Raw genomic sequence first — 17,922 nt, forward strand, 5'->3', positions numbered from 1 at the left:
TTAATATCATATTTGACTTCATTTTTCCAGTTTTTTCTAGTCCAATTGAAGCAGCAGATGAAACTAGGGTGTCCCGTTTTTAGTTGAGTAATTGGTTTTTGAACCATGATTCAACTGCTCCAAGAATCCCTAAGCATCTTCACTATCTTGCATCATGATAGTGCCGCCAGACGAGGCATTAATTATAGTTTGGTTGGCAGTGTCGACTCCATCATAAAAGAAACATACAAGTTGCCAACGAGGAAATTCATGATGGGGACATGAACGCAACAATTCCTTGAGGCGTTCAAATGCATCATGAAATTCTTCATTGGGTTTTTGTGCAAAATATTGTACTGCTTTCCTTATTTTCGTTGTTGTACTAGCAGGGTAAAACTCTTGCAAAAAAATAGTTTTTAATTGCTCCCAAGTAGTAATATTATGGGGGCAAGAGAAGTAAACCAATACTTAGCTTTTTCTTTTATAGTGAACGGAAATAAGTTAAGTCTAAAGGAATCTCTATTAGTTCCTCGCGGAGTATTCGTGTTAGCTGTTACAAGGAACTCATAGAGGTGATTGTATGGATCATCAGTTTTATGGCCTCTAATAAGACACTAATTAGTTGTGGCCTTACTTCCACATGGTGCTCATTTCCTTCCATGAAGAGTATAGGTGAAGCATCATCATACTCTCCTAGATGAAAATGAGACGCCACGGATTGTCTATTAGGTTGCGGAAAGTAAAGATGAGGGAATTGATTACCTTCGTTGTAGTATCCTCCATTCGCATTGTTGAATCCACCATTTGGATTCCTTCGGTATTGATTCCCAAAGCCTTGATTTCCGAACCCATCATTGTAGTCATTATTTCCACAATTGTGGAAATTCTGGTTGTTCCAGTTGTTGTAATTTTCGTTTCCACCCTGAATGCCTTGATTCCGCCTATTACCACCGTTGTGGTTTTGATTCCAACCAATTCCATTGTCACTTCCATCATCAAAATTCCAATCATCTTCGTTACTGGCATTACCACCATTACTGAATTGAGGACCCGCATTTCTAGGATTTTGGTTATGATTTCTAACATTACCACCGTTGTGGTTTCCTACATTGCCTCCCATATTTTATGCCTAATTTCCTCTGTTTCCACCGTTTTGGCCACGGTGGTTTCTATTCGGATGTGGTTGTACTGGTTGGATGATTGGTGCCCCGAAATTATTGATATCCCCATTGTTTCCATTGATGTTGTTTGGGAATTGAGGAGCTGGCGGTGGAATTAGTGGTGGAGGATTGTTGACTTCATCCTCATGCCCCTCGACCACATCTTCCACGACAACATTATCTACACTCATAGTGTTGATGTTCCTTCTGGCGACCCGATTTGAGCGATCTGTTCGTTCGATTTTCGGATCAAATTCAAGCGGTGAAGAGCGTCCGCTATGTATTGTATGCATGCACCGATGTACTTGCACAACACAAATAAAACAAAAGTGAACTGCAAACAGGAACTAAAACTGAAAATAAAAGACTATGACTACTTAAACACAATAGTTCAAGCGCACAATCTCCCCGACAACGGCGCCAAATTTTGATCAAGGTCGTTATGTCGGTAAAAAATAAACCAACTAACCTAATTGGATAGGGTAAGTCGGGTCGAATCCACGAGGACTTCGTGGTTAAACTCTGTGTCAAAATAATCAACAAAAAAATGTATTCCTAGTAATGGTCACAAAAAAGATTTAAACAAAGATAAAAAAAAAAGATTAGAAATTTATTAATTAAAACGAAAATCTCAATGAGAAAAATAGAGTACTCCCGGTTCAGTTATGGACAGTTTAGATTCACACACTTTCTTCCCTAGAATCATAATTCAGGTACTTAGATGCAATTGGGGTTTATTAACTTGTAACACATAGTTTTGGGCACACTAGATGTTCATTTAACTATTTGTCTTACTCCTTTATGTCTAAATGGATTAGGAACAATTACCGCATTAAGATTCAATATCATAAGTTGGAATAATATATGTTGATTCAATCACTTGCCTTTGTTCCTAAACTAGTTGAACTTGGAACAAATGATGAATTGACAATAGACTATCTTAATTATGACATCAAACAAATTCATACAATCCAATTTCATTCATTATTACCAAAAGATTATCAAATGAAACTTAAAATAACAATTGAAATTAACTAGAATCAAGTAATAATCAAGTGTGTTCATCCAAAATTCATAAACATCCCGAAAAGTAACCCTAATGATTTAACCTTCCATTGAGTTCATAAAACAAATTACTTGAAAGAAATAAATGAGATGTTTTATAAAACCCATAAACAAAATTAGAATCATCAAACAAATGTAGTCTAATGATCAACCAAATATGAAACGATGAAACCTTGCGGAAGAAGTAACCAAATGTGGAACTTGATGACGATCCATCAGTTCAACGACTTCAATTGTTGAATGATGATGAACTTGGTGATTTGTAGTCTTGATTTTGAAAATTAATGATTAAAAACGTGTTTGGAGAAGCTTTGAACATGTTCGGAACCCTCCAAAACTGGGGAAAATTACAGGGGAGAAGTCTAATTTCGATTAGGGTTAAATCTCCTTTAAATAGGTGCTTAAAAACTGACTTTTGGAGCTGTTTTCCGCATCGACATCATAGCGGGAGTCTTAGACACCATATAGGACGTCTAAGTGTCCTTCATGGCATTTTAAGGCTTTCTGTTGTCCTTGATTTGCACTTGAAAATGGCCTAAAATGGGTAGGCGTCCTAGGAGGCGTCTTAGACGCGTTCTAGGACGTCCCTCATCTTTGTTGCCCCTTTTTGGTGATGAAAACGGTAGAATCAGTAAAAATGCAAAACATGAAAGTCGTAGGAAATTTTGTGTAGTTTTTAGAACTTCTTCACTCATGTCAATTGGAGCTATAGATCTTGAGATATGATCAAAACATTGATGAGTGGTCAAATTTCTCGGCACCATTTTTCTTCATTCTTTTTGCAATTCATCTCACATACTTGTTAGCTTCATTTTGTTCGTTTTTATTGTAGGTTCCACCCACTTTATCACTAAGTAGTTTCCTACACATTATGTTCAACATTTCATCAAAGTAGTGTCATTCTTGGACAATTATACATCAATTCAACATATTTAGTACAATTTATTGTGCTATAAATATAGACCGATCAGTCATGTGATTGCTTTCCCTGTTATCCAAATACTGCACATCATTATCTTGTGACATGTATCGAGACGATATTGCCTTTTCTTCGTTTAAAAATACGGTCTCGTGTAAAAATACGGTCTCATCGGTATCGTCATATTTGACAAAATTACTTTCTTGTAATTTTTTAATTTGGTCCAGACATTGAGACGCGAAGTGGCCCAATTTATCGCACCGGTATCAAATAATTTCAGACCGGTCTTTTTCCGGTTTGCGGTTCGAATCAGAATTGGAATTGGGCTTCCCACCTTGGGCTTGTGTTGAATTATATGATGTATTTATGTGTGGGTCGCGATTGGGTTTGGGCCTATTTGAACCATTTGATCCAGCTGACCCAGATCCGGATCCGTTGTTTTGATTATACCCACCCGATCCACTAGCCCCTTTCCATTTGCCCTTCGTCCCTCCGTGAAACCTCGATGCGTCACCACCACCTGTCGACGACCCATTTCCATCTCCGATCGATTTTACGGCGAATAGAGCCCTTGATTGTCCTTCTCCAGCATCGACTTCCCTAATTCTTTTTTCATATGTCTTCAGTCGACCCACAACTTCTTTAAACCCTACCCATTTCAAATCCAATACCTGTTCAAGAGATATGACGATGTGTATGAAGTTTCTAGGTAATGATTTGAGGAATTGCTTCACCAATTTCGATTCCTCAGTCAATTCTCCTAAAGCCAACAATTTAGCAGCGATCCCAGAAATTTTCCCGCGAAGGCATCGATTGTCTCCAACTCCATCATCCTCAAACGATCGAATTCCTATATCAAGGTTTGTAATCTTGCTTCTTTGACACGATCAGTGCCTATGTATCTTGCCTTAATTGCTTCCCAGAATGCCTTGGCAGATTCCACATCTCCAATTTGCATGATTAGATTCTTACGGATTGCCTGATACAACAATCCTATTGCAAGGTAATCTTTCTCTTCATTCTTTTCTGTTCATGTATCAATTACACTCCATGCCTTATGAATTCTTAAGACAACCTTGATACACAGGGACCAAACCGTGTAATTTGTGGAATTGAGCATGGTACATTGAACTGAGGTCAATCCAGTTTCTTTCACAGTCACCGGAGCAGCTCATTCGTCCCCCCTGCATTCGCCATGTTGACCTAGCTTGTCAACAGGTAAGAAAATTGATCTCACAACCTCCGATTCCTTAGCTGTGATACCAATTCTAATCAAAAAACACAAAACTAAGTGGATAACTCTAAAATTTTATTGAGAAAATATAACTCAAAAACTCGATAACATTTTTCCATAGTCCATGTCTCGGTCTCTCTCTCTCTCTCTCTCTCTCTCTCTCTATATATATATATATATATATATATATATATATATATATATATATATATATATATAGAGAGAGAGAGAGAGAGAGAGAGAGACTACCAACTTGTAGAATAAGATTAAGAAATTTAGACCAACTTGTTTAAGGCCCAAGTTTACTTGGACTCCAATTCCTACTCGACTTAGGATTTCAACAGGTTATGCTCTTCGATTCTGACATGTGGTTGCGTAAAATTGAGAGGGGGGAGTTGAGATATTTGGTTTCGATCGAATTTTAAAACAAGAAAAGGGGACGATTACTCGATTTCTGTTTTGTTGGGGGCAGAGATATAAACGTTGAAAGCAACAGTCCAAGAAGAGTGTGGGCTGCTTTTCTTTTATGGGGTACACGCCTACACAAGTACATAGCCCATGTAGGCAACATGGAAGTATTTTTGCACGTACCGCATCTAAAAATAATCATAAAATAGTATAAATTGAAACCGAGAAGAACACTGAAGGGTTTTTAATTTTCTAAGTTCATGAATTTTTTGTATGGTGTCGTTTTTGATATTCCAATAATTGCAAATAACTTTACCGCAATAAATCTAATATATTAAATATTTATATATAATATTTATTATTTAAGTTATTGGTCTAATGGTGTTTTAAATTATCTTGAACTCTTAAAAAATATGATTTGATGAAATTTGACGCTTTTAAGATGTCAATTGTTTAGTGCTTAATTTATTAGTTTGTTAATGTTTTAAGTTTTTGTCTATATCTTATTGGTTTTTATATTGTTACAACTAATATTCTTTGAATCTATCCTAATAAATGAAGATCATTTTGCCAAATGTCATCTTCTCATTAAATTTATCATATGTAATTTTGTAAATTTTTTGATTAAATTTAAATCCACATGTCATTTTGTGGTTTTTTTGAATTAAATCAATTAATATGACACATAATACTAAATTTATATACGTAAAGTATTAAATATATTTAATGTGATAATAAATGCAAAGAATTTTAAAATATATATATATATATATATATATATATATATATATATATATATATATATATATTAAAATACATTGAATATGATAATAAATTTAATGAATATGATAAAATAATCATTGATATTATAGATGATCTTTTTAATAGTGATTCTATTTATTCATTAGAATGTCTATTTATTTTGAATTTTTTTTAAAAAAATTCTTAATATTTAAACTTTGATATATTTTTTTTAATCAAGCCGTGTAATACACGGGTTTCACATACCTAGTTTATATAACCGTAAGAAAATATCAGATCCACATGGTTAAAAACACACAAAAAAACTCCACCAAACCCACATGGATAAAAATCGCAACTCCATGAAACCAAACCGTATAACCATAAATTAACAGCACTATTTGATTTTCTAAAATTTAATAATTGAATTTATGGTATGGTTTTGACCAATAAACGCTAAAAAATCATCCCTAATGTTTTTGTTTTTTTTAGTTCACTTGAATTATTCCTATCGTTTGAATAAAATATGTTAACCATCGATTATATTAGGATTATTTTTGTTCAATTAGTTATCATGGATTAATTTCTATAGAGGTTATGACGTAGGTTAAATTATAATTTTAATGCTTGTAAAATTGATCGACGCAATGGATGGTATGGTATGATGTTTAGTTGCAACTTATTTTAATATCACTTGATGAAATTTGTTAAATTAAGTGAATGCTTGTTTTTCTGCTAACAACCGCCATTTAAGGTTTATTAAAATTTCTTGTAGAGAAGTTTTGGATGACAAACATGAATGGGTTCGCTATTTCATTCAAAATTATTCTTAATTCTATGCACTGCATAGAGATAAGGTTGATTGATTTTAAACATAATCATATTGGGTAATTGGTAATTTAGTTGGTGTTAACCACCATATCTGTGTTAATTGATCAATTACATAAGATGAATTACTTAACCTCGAAAGTCAACTAAATCTTATTTTTCTCTTATATGCTAAATCACAAATTGTGTTGTTTGCTTCTTAATTCACTTTGGTTTTAGTATTGTCTTATTAAATTTTCTTTGAGTTTGTTTTAAAAAAAATAGTTTCTTTGCTAAGTTTATTTTATATTCGTGTTAAAATTTAGTTTCTTTAGTTTAATCAAACCAGTTCACTTTTACCAACAATTAATTGATAAATCTTCCTTTAAGATAAAGCAGTCGATGTGGATACGATATCTGGTCCTACGACCGTATTACTTGTACGACCTTATATACTTGTAAGTATGTATTTTCATCGACACAACACACACATATCTAGAGACATTGTATTCTTTTAAACCTTATTGAACACCAATTAGATTTATTAACTTGTATAAGTCCTACTTACACCCTTCTTTTTCGTAAACCAACACTTTTCCATTCTTAATATACCAAAGCATCTCAATCATTAAAGAACCATCATTTTTACTCATATTTCCTTTTACCTGCTTTTGTGTTACCTCTTTTAGATAACATCAAATTACTTGAAACATTTTGGTGTCCACTTTGATTGTTCCTTTCTTCCTCAACCCTCCTTAGCCCTAAAGATATTCGAGGTGAAATAATAGAGGGCTCACATCCACCATTACCTGAGACTTGTAGTGAGTGAAATTTAAGGTCGTCAAACATCGAAAGTTTGAAAATATATTGAGCACTTCTCAAAAATATGTTTTTTTGGACTTTGTACCTTCCACCAAGTACCAAACATCAACCATAACATTAGGAATTTGTTAATTTTTTTGGTGACGCCAAAACAGCCCTCGTGCAATCTTCCTCAACTCACCTTTCTTCCTATAATCTTCCTCGCTAGAAATCTCTTCCACTTTACCATCAATGTTTACCCCATACAATTGTTTATACCTTTCATTATTACTATTCATTATTACGGTTGGAATGTGTTTTATTTCATTACCGACTTCACCATCAACATGTTTCAATCTTATGAATCATCAATGTTGTCCTCTTCATATGTACACAGGACACCATTCTAGAAATTATCTTCATCTCTAGGTGCTTAACTATCATCCAATTCTTCCTCTGATTCATCATATCCTTCTTCATTTAATTAGAAAAATTTTCTAAAATGTCGATTTCTTTGATAATTCAGGATCCATCCGAAGAATTCATGAACAAAAACATTATAATTAAAACCTTCTATAACCATAGACACCTTTTTGATATTGGTGACTACAACAAGGTACTAAATAAAACCCTACCGCATCCCACATTCTCCTAATGATCATCATTACAAACATAAGCTACTCTATAGTGACAATCTTTTAAGGACCTTATCATTACACATATATATCTACAACCCATCTCTCTCCAAACCATTCTCCCTTTCATCCTAAACTTCTTTGTTAAATGCATCAACACTTTAAACGTCAGTTTGATACCGACATGATGTATAAATTTAATACACACTTCACTTGTTTGAAATTTTAGCCACACCTAAGCCCTAACAATATACTTAATATCCAGTTCAATGAATCTCTCTACCTTAAGAAATTTCTAAAGATTTGTGATATCGAGAGTGTCTCTTACATTTCTAAGAATAACACACGATGAATCTTGAGTGACATGTAGATCTTCCATTGCAAAAAAATACCATCTTTTCATCCAACTTTAGCTGATTTTCATTAACATTTATAGCGTTATCTTTAAGCATATTTGCGTTAGAAATCTTTCAATTAGGCATCACTCTGTGCATCATGATTTTGTTACTGCCTTGATTAAGAATTCTTCTAGACAACAATGTAACTTTCTTGTCATCATAATAATATATCGTTATAGATGCAAAATCATTGTAATTCCCAATCTATAACATGCATAATTTCTACCAAGAATACATAGTATTTACGTGGTTCCCAATCCATAACAAGAATAATCATACACATTGCAAAAACATAGTTTTTACGTGGTTCGGTTAATGTGACCTAAATCCATGGGTATGACGGAGTATTTTTATTCACAATCTTGAACATGATATTATTGTAGAATACAAAACCATTGAGACCCTAACTATCAGTTTTTCTGTGTGTTCGTGTGTGTACGTGTGTGTCTATATATATATATATATATATATATATATATATATATATATATATATATATATATATATATATATATATATATATATATATATATATATATATACTCCCTCCGTCCCAAAATTATAGTCCATCTTTTCTTTTTGGTTTGTCCCAAAATAATCGTCCACTTCTAAAAATAAATAACATTTTTACCAAAATACCCCCTCATTATTACTTAACCAACTAAGCATTTAATGAAACATTAAATGCAAAGTAAGGACAAAACTGTCATTTTCTTGTATAAAGTTAGTGGTAATTAATACTTTTCTTAATTTGTGTGTTTTTTGTCTGTGGACAATAATATTGGGACGGAGGAAGTATATCGTAACATCCAGATCCTTGAGGTATGAAAAATTATGCAATTTTTGTAATGTTTTAAAACCCAAGTTTTTAGTTGACCCGGTGTGATGACTGGTTCACGGGTCAAACGGTTCAACCGGTTGAACCGGTTGACCCGTAAACCAGTTTATGATTTTTTTTTCTATTTTTATATATTTTTATTTTTCTGCATAATGCATAAACATATAAAACCAATAATTTGATGTCCACAAACTTTAAACATTGAAGAAACCACAAACGTCTCGTTGTTTTGACGTTCGCTACTTGTATCAAACTATCCAAACCCTATTAAAATGGGCAATCCGGTTTTAATCGGTTCAACATAAGCGGTCGAATCGCGGTTTAGGGGAAACCCGGCCGGTTCGATCCGATCCATATTTTTACAAAAAAATCATTCTCAATTGACCCGTCTTCTACCCCGGGTCACAGTCCAACCGGTTGAACTGGCCGGGTCGACCCGGGTTTTAAAACATTGAATTTTCGGATTTAAGACTAGTCACGACGTGAAGGTAGCACCCTCACGTCGTGGTATGGCCATAATGCGCGGGTTGTATCTATAAGGTGTCACGATGTGACACTATAGGTGTCACAATGTGAGACCTGATTTAATGAAACCCTAATTTCGGGCTTTAGACATATATAAGGGAAGTGAGGAGCTAGTATTTCCTTCACCCTCACCCCCCATCACCTCTAAACCGAAAAAAGAGAAACCCTAATTCCTCTACTCTATTTTAGAGCTCACTTTGGTGTTTTTGGTAGTTTAAAGAGAAGAAGAAGGTATTCTAGTTATACATAGGAATGTTCAAAATATCCTAAAACCGAAACACCGAACCTAAAAACGTAAAAATGTACTGATTTTCAGGTTAACCGAAGCGATATTTTTGACTTTTTCGGTTTGGACCAAACCAGTAAAATCTTCGGTTTTTCGGTTCAGTTACAGTTCATGCTTTTTTGCTACGGACAGTTAACCGAAAAACTGAAAATTTATTTTCTATTTTATAAAATATTATTTATATTTAGACATTTAAGTTCATAGAAAATTATTGTTAGAAATTTCCAATTACAATAGTTGTTATATTATTTACATTTTCCATTTTAAACCAATAATGTCAACATTAACATTTGTTATAAATATACATAGGTTGATATATATTAAAATTGTCATTTTCATTTCATCATTATTTCACACAAATAACTAAATATTTAACTATCTTTTATCTATAAATTTAAAAAAAATACATTTTTGTATTAGTCGATATTACTTTTCATATTTCATGGATATTTGATAATTTATCCAAATTTCATTATTGATAGAAGCAACAATAGAATTAAACAAATTATATGCATTATTCATTGCAATTCATTCTTTCTTAGAAAATTTCTTATGAGGTTCGGTAACATTAACATATTTTTATTAATCAGTAATGGTTAACTGGTTAACCGGATAACCGAACCGAGATATTCGGTTAAACGAATACCAGTTAACCTGATTTTTCAGTTTAGGTTTAGGTTCACGAAATGAACGGACCAATAGTCTCAGTTAACCTTCTTAAATATGTTTTCGGTTCGGTTAACCATCCATGAACACCCTTATTGTACATCCAACAAGGGAACGTCGTCGTCATCATATTGTGCTTATTTTGAACCCTTGTAAGTGTCAAAACTTTAACCTTTATTGTTGTATATTGCTATATCTAGGTTTTGTCCCATTTTCTCTATGTTTGAGCAAGCTTGGATGAAAGGAAACCATAAAGTTGGCAAATTTATGGTTCTATAGGTCACTAGTGTAATATAAAGTTCAGATCTAGTAAATGGTTGAGTTTTGAATCCTTGAATGAAAACTTTAGTGATATTTTCTACATTTTGACCCAATATGGGATCTAGACATGTATTAGACATACATGTCCATTAAGTACCAATTTTTAAGTTGATTTTGGAGTTATATGGCCTTCTAGAAAGTTGGAATACATGAGCAAAAGGATTACGGTTGAATGCATTAAGATGTCCACTTTACTTAACTCACAATGTGACCATTTAGAGGTCACGACATGAGGAAGGAAGTTCTCAATTATTTTGTCCTAACGTTGTAACAATGTGAGGAGTTGATCCTCATGACATGGTAGGGGTTTGAATCGTATAGGGTTGAATCCGAGCTAATTTGACTCATGACTGAGTTAGAGTCCGAGGGGAATCAGTTTTCACAATGTGACCGTAAGCTGGTCATGACGTGAGGGTCAGCTAAAGGATGGGTTGACCGTTGAATTGTTGACTAATTGACCTTTGGTCAACTATGAGGGTTGAGGACTTAGAGGGGAAAAGTGGCCTTTTGCCCAAATAAGGATTTATTTTTGGTATTTGGATTTGCTAGGCTGGGGATTTACCATAATTGCTAATTAGGGTTTGGTTTGGATATGTTAGTGGGAGAGACTTCAGCACCAGCGGCTTGTGTGTGAGATCTATTCATTGACCGATTGAGGTGAGTCTCTTCACTATACTCGTGGGTTGAAGGGACCAATGTCAGCCCACTGGATTATGTTTGTAGGATGCTAGCTGTCTTTGTGACTCTTGTATGTGTTTATATGTTTTATATGGGTAGGGCCCGATTAATGGGCAGGGCCCGATTACATGGGCAGGGCCAAATATGTATATTATATGGGTGGGGCTTGATTATTTGGGTGGGGCCTGTTATGCAATGGTCAGGGCCCGTTATATAGTTTAGGTGGGGCCCGCTTATATGTATGTTGTATGTGGTATTTTAGGGAAATCACAAAGCTTTGTGCTTATACTTTTGTGGTTTAATGTTTTCAGGTACTTCTGGTTCGAAAGGGAAGGGCCAGACATGATCGCACAACGTCCACCAGTTTTCCACATTCTACGATTTTTTTATACTCTGATGGTTATTCGATACAATTTATACTTTGATTAGGTTTTTGGAATGAATGAATGAATGAATGTTTTGAATTTACTAATTTACTTAGTATTTTGGGGATGTTACAAGTTGGAGTCAGGGACTTGATTTGAGGGATTCAGGCACACTTTCGGGTGTGTCGAGACTCAAATCGAGGAATTGATAATCTTTTCAAAAGAAAATGATTTTCTAAAAAGGTTTTTATAAAGAAAAATGGGCGTGATGCGTGTAATTAGCCGAGCTCAAGTAAGTTTTCCCAAAATACTATATGTGATGTTATGTTTTATATGATTGTATGGATCTCATACTAGAGTAGGGCTAAGGATACCTTCAAGAATTATAGAATTGCCTGATTTTTGTGATATCTTATAACCTAGGGAGATTGAATGTTATGTATTACTTGGGATTTATATAGGCTTGGTTAATTGCTAAATGTACGCTTTAAAATTTATATACGATTAGGATCATATAACCCTAGAATGACTGGTTTGGCCTTATTTTCTGTTCCTTCTTTGGTTGTGGGCTTAAGGTAGAATCATTTATTCGACAGTCTATGTGATCTCACTTTGTATATATGTTAGATGCATTTTATATGCATCTTTTACCACGTTTTTCTCTGCATTTTTCTATGAAAAGCTAACTATGTCCCTAATGTTATTATAAATTACATGTTTCTCCTTATATTTGTAGAGTGCCCATACTACTTACCATTGTTATGATTTTCAGGGAAAATTGGAGTACATTGATACATACGACATCTCAGGATGCGTTCTAGGAAGCATTGGAGCTTGATTGAAGATGGAACTAAGGAACAAGGCCGAGGAGTGATCTAGAATTGTTTGAAAGGAAGAATTATGACCAAAACGAGGTAGCAATAAAGAAATGTGATCACAATTTCTATTTATGCGACCGCATAAAATGTTCGCATACTTACTTCGAGGATTCTATGTGCCTAAAATTCAATCTGAGAAAAAAGACCATTTATGCGATCGTAGATCCTTATATGCAATCGTAGATTTGCTTTGAACTCTTGAAAAGTTCCAAAACGGCATCATATTTCATTAAGTCACTACGGTACATGTTTTCAAAAAAAATACGATCGCATTTGTCATATATGCGATCGTAGAAATCCTCGTTTTTTGACTTCTAAAAACACCGCAGTGACAAAATTTCATGATTCCAGTCGACTGAGAGGCGATTTTTCAAAGGTTTTCGAGTGCCAAACACAAATCTGAAGAACACGATTCGATTTTTATTTTCATTTAGTAAGATTTGTCAATTAGATTTTGTTTCTACTACTTGTAATTCGTTTTTAGTCATGTCAGGCTAAAAAACTCTAGATTTTAGTTTCGAAAACGACTCGACTTTTCGTGCAAGTAATCATTAGACATGATTTTTTTATTGTGTTTACTGTTTAGTTTGATCAGTTTTATGTTTCATTGAACGTTTGATTTTAGTTCAGTTTATGTTGGCCACTTTAATTGTTAATGAATCATTCCAGTTATCTGATTTGTTTAGATCCGTAATTGTCTTTATTAATTAGTAAAAGTAACGAATATTAGATTGGTTCTGTATTAGGATTAACTCTAATATAAACAGATCAAACAAGTCTTTATGCTTCCGAGCTTGTGAGAAGTATTAAACCTTACTAGGATTTTACATTGTGTCTAATGCTACTTTTCTAAATTAATTAAGAGCTTATTTGATTAATTCAGTAAAAGGTAAGGTTTAATTCAAAGTGCTTGTTTTGATTAAACATCTTAGTAAAATAAAATTGTTAGAGCTTATTAATGATTTTCAGTGCCAGTTTAAACAGTACACAACTCAATTATTGTGTTGAATGTTATTTGTATGATTACGAGAGTAACCGCGAAACTGAAATTTCTTTTACTTTCAGAATTTTACCCTAGTATTTAAGTTGCATTTGTCTTTTATAAATTTTAGTACATTTTAGTTTTAATAATAAAAAAAATCCCCCATTTTAATTTCCATTAAATTAGGGGATGCCTTACGCAAGAGAGGATAGACCTTAGGATGTGTACCTGTAGATTCGACATTGCTTTCCTAAACTACCCCCTAGTGCATTTTAGCAGAATTTTTATTTATATTATTATTTGTTTAGGCGTGGCAACAAGCTTTTAACAAATTGGCACCGTTGTCGGGGACACGACAAACACTAATCGTTTTATGCCAAGATCTACACGTACAGGTCAGAAAATGAATTTGTGAAGTAATTTCATGTATCTTGATTTTCTCCTCATCACATGTATTTATAGATGGAGATAAAACCTAAAGTGAGAGATGGAAGGGATCTTGAGCATCTTGAGTCAAACCGAGAACTCAAGCCACAAATGGAAAGTGAATATCGCTCAATCAACAATCTTATACACTTACCATAATACTTCTGAACTTAAATGATAACAATATTATAACGCCTGGTTCCTAGTATGTATTTTAAATAAAATTTATTCACTTTTATATGAGAACTCAACGAGTTGGAGGCCCCAAACTCGTCGAGTAGGAATTATTTTTGGGACGTGGGTTAAGAAACCTACTCGACAAGTTGGGATCCCCAACTTGACGAGTAGGGCTGGCATAGTGAAACCCTAATTTCGGGGTTTTGCACCCTATTTAAACACATTAACCCTAAAGGTTGGCCTCATTTACAGCTTTCAAGTCCCAAAACCCTAGAGCCTTGTGTGAGCTTATGAGACCTTTTTGAGAGAAAATTTGTGCTTTTGAAGCTTGTGGAAGAAGAGGAAGCCAGAGGACTCAAGAAGAAGAGAGTAGATCCAGAAACTTCACTCCATTTGCAGCATTTTCAGGTAAGCAAGTCTCAAACTTGCTCAATGATTTCTTAGATCTCTTCATTTCACTTTTATGGGGGGGTTTTGGTCCATGAATGTTAGCTTTTGGGAAATGGAAGTCCCAAGTATGCGTACTTCCAGATTTAGGACCTTGAAGGCCTATTTTGGCATAAAGGTGCAAACTTTATGGCTATTGGAACCTCCATGCAAGCTCTAAGATGTCATTTTGGCCTTTTAAGCCCCAAAAGGACATACATGGAGATAAAGGCAGAAACTTTACGTGTTAAAATGATGTCTAGGGTCTAGATCTCAGTTTGTATGCCTTAGTTCAAAGTATATATGGTTTTTGGATCAAGATCTAGATCTTGACGAATTAGGGTTTGAGCTAAAACCATTAAAGGAAGCTATTAACAAGTAAAGTTGGAAACTTTACCCTTAAAAGGACATTTTCAGTGTGCAGAAGAAGTGTGGAGTCCAGATCTGACGAATAGGAGCTTAATCTATTAAGATGGCTCAACAGACTGAAGAACCCATCGAGTCCATAGAGGAAATCGACGAGTTGGGTTGAAATGTCTCGATTCTGTAAAAGGGAAAACTCAACGAGTTCAAGGATGACTCGACGAGTAGAATGGGAAAGTCCTGATACCATGGACAGGAGGAACTCGATGAGTTGTGAAAGAACTCGATGATTTGGATTGTGAGTTCAGAGTTTTTGGATTTATGGAACTCGACGAGTTGATTGGTCAACTCGGCGAGTTAAGTCAACTCAGAACGTTGACTTTGACCAGATGTTGACTTTGATCAGGGTGTTGACAATGACCTTGACTTTGACCAAAGTTGACCCTTAAGGGCTTATGAGCATGAAAAGGGGTAACTAAAGGAAATCATTATGTGTAGGAGTTTGAGTGGGGCAGATTTCAGAGCCAATGACAGTTCAGCTACTTCACAACATTTGAGGTGTGTTACCTTCCCGTAGTAGTGGGTCGAAGGAACCAATACCGACCCACTAGTAGTTGATTATAGTTGAGATGATTGTCTTATTGATAATTTTTTGATATGCCACTATCTGTTATGCTTTATGTGTAATGCTATGATATTATGTGATAGTGGTAGGAGGGGTAGGCTAGATCCCGTAGCCGGTTGAGATAAACTGGAGGGTAGGTCGGACACCCAGATTTTTTCTGACAGTATGCTATGTTATGTTATTATGTGGTAGTGGTAGGAGTGAAATAGTCCCCGTAACCGGTTAAAATAAACCGGAGGGTAGGTCGGGCACGTAGATATGCTTGGTAGGGTAGGTCGAACACTCAGATATGCTTGCCAGGGGTAGGTCGGGCACCCCGGTATATCTGACGAGGGTAGGTTGAGCACCCAGATATGCTCAGCAGGGTATGTCGGGCACCCAGATATGCCTGGAAATATGTTTATTGTATGATATGTGGTATGATGGGGGAACTCACTAAGCTTTGTGCTTACGGTTTTCAGTTTTGGTTTCAGGTACATCTTCCTCGAAGGGAAAGGAGCCGACATGACTGCAGTGCATCACACCACTATTTTCCGCACCATGATGTTCTTGGGATTATACTCTCACATTATTATGGCTTGTTTTGAGACATATAACTTATGGGTTTTCATGATATGAGATAACTTAATGATGTTTTCAGTAATCTGTTTTATGAATTATTAAACTAAAAATGAAATTTTTGGTCTTGGATTTTGGGATGTTACAAATATATATATATATATATATATATATATATGTGTGTGTGTGTATGTGTGTGTGTGTGTTTATAGAATGGTCCCATAGTTTTCTAACAATCTCCCACTGTACCATGGATATATAAATGTGCATACAACCGTATAAGTGCTTTAATATATGATAACATAATATCGGTACCCTTAAACAATCCCGTCCATTAATTATAATAGTATAGGATCAAAGCGGTATTTGTTATAATTTACGTAACTAAATCTATCAATGGTCACATATACATATATAACTAAACGACATAGATTAAACATGATTGTGTGTTTTCAAAATAAAAAATAGATTTCTAATAAGTTCCTCTTTAGATTGAAGTGATATCAAACTTCAAATAAGTGCAAATAATTATTAAGTTACCGAATTCTTAATGTTGTATAGAAAAACATAATTGTTCTTAAACAAAACATAAAGCACCATAAAACTCCCACTAAAACCAAATATCACACCAAAATGTGTAGTATGTTCATGAAAGACCTAGGGAGGTAATCCCTTTATGAGCATATCTGCCACTACAGTTTGATCCGGAAATAGAGAAGACGTCAAGAAAACTCAGAAAAGAAGCACTTCAACAGAAAAAGTTACAGGGTTTTTTCGCATCAACATCTTCTCTAGCTTCAAAAGAAACAAATCCACAAGGCACTTCATTGTGGAACGAGCCAAAAATAACCTTTTCATCTTTTCCAAAGGCAGCCCATCCTCTCCTATTCATAGCCCATTCAAAAAATACCTACCAATATCTTCCATCAAATCTGAAACACCTGAACACTCTGATTCAGATAACAAAATAGAACTAGCCATGAGCGAACACAGATACGATCCTGAGAAGACTCTCCGAGAGTGGACGACACAATATGTTACAAAAAAGCTCTTATGTATCACTTTCCTTGAAGCTCATAACTTTGAGCTGAAGTCTGGTTTGATTCATCTGCTCCTGACATTCTGAGGCCTTGAGAATGAAGATCCACACAAATTTCTCAATGAGATTCTCGTAGTATGCTCTGGGACGAAGCCACAATCTTTCATAGAAAAGCAGGTCAAGTTAAGGGAATTCCCATTTTCTATCTAAGATGCAGCAAAAGAGTGGTTATATGATCTCCCTTCTGGATCAATCACTACATGGAATGACTTAGCTAAGCTTTTTCTTGAAAAATACTTTCCATAAGCGAAAGTGTCCAACCTCCGTAGGGAAATCCTTGTCATAAAGCAAGGAAAAGGAGAGGCCCTTCACACTTATTGGGAGCATTTCAAGAACTTGCTGGTTCGGTGCCCACAACATGGGATCAGTGACTATCAACTATATTAATGTTTCTGTGAAAGCCTAGCCCCAATGGAAAGGTGACCGATCAACGCTTTGAGTGGTGGTTAGCTTGTAGATATGATGCCAACTGAGACCTGGGCATTAATAGAGAAGGTATCAATCGAATCAAAACACTCAGCAAATGAAGGAGAATGGTATCTAGATCAGTCGCGAGGAGTAA

General features: G+C 34.8%; 1 non-coding gene across 1 annotated transcript; it reads left to right on the forward strand.

Annotated features, from left to right (window-relative positions):
- The first annotated feature begins 244 nt into the window (after positions 1–244).
- On the forward strand, positions 245–351 carry LOC111878836 (small nucleolar RNA R71). The gene has a single exon (XR_002845948.1). It is a non-coding gene; the product is annotated as a small nucleolar RNA R71 (small nucleolar RNA).
- Positions 352–17,922: the final 17,571 nt, after the last annotated feature.

The sequence above is a fragment of the Lactuca sativa genome, chromosome 5 (assembly GCF_002870075.4).
Source record: "Lactuca sativa cultivar Salinas chromosome 5, Lsat_Salinas_v11, whole genome shotgun sequence".
Classification (NCBI taxonomy): domain Eukaryota; kingdom Viridiplantae; phylum Streptophyta; class Magnoliopsida; order Asterales; family Asteraceae; genus Lactuca; species Lactuca sativa.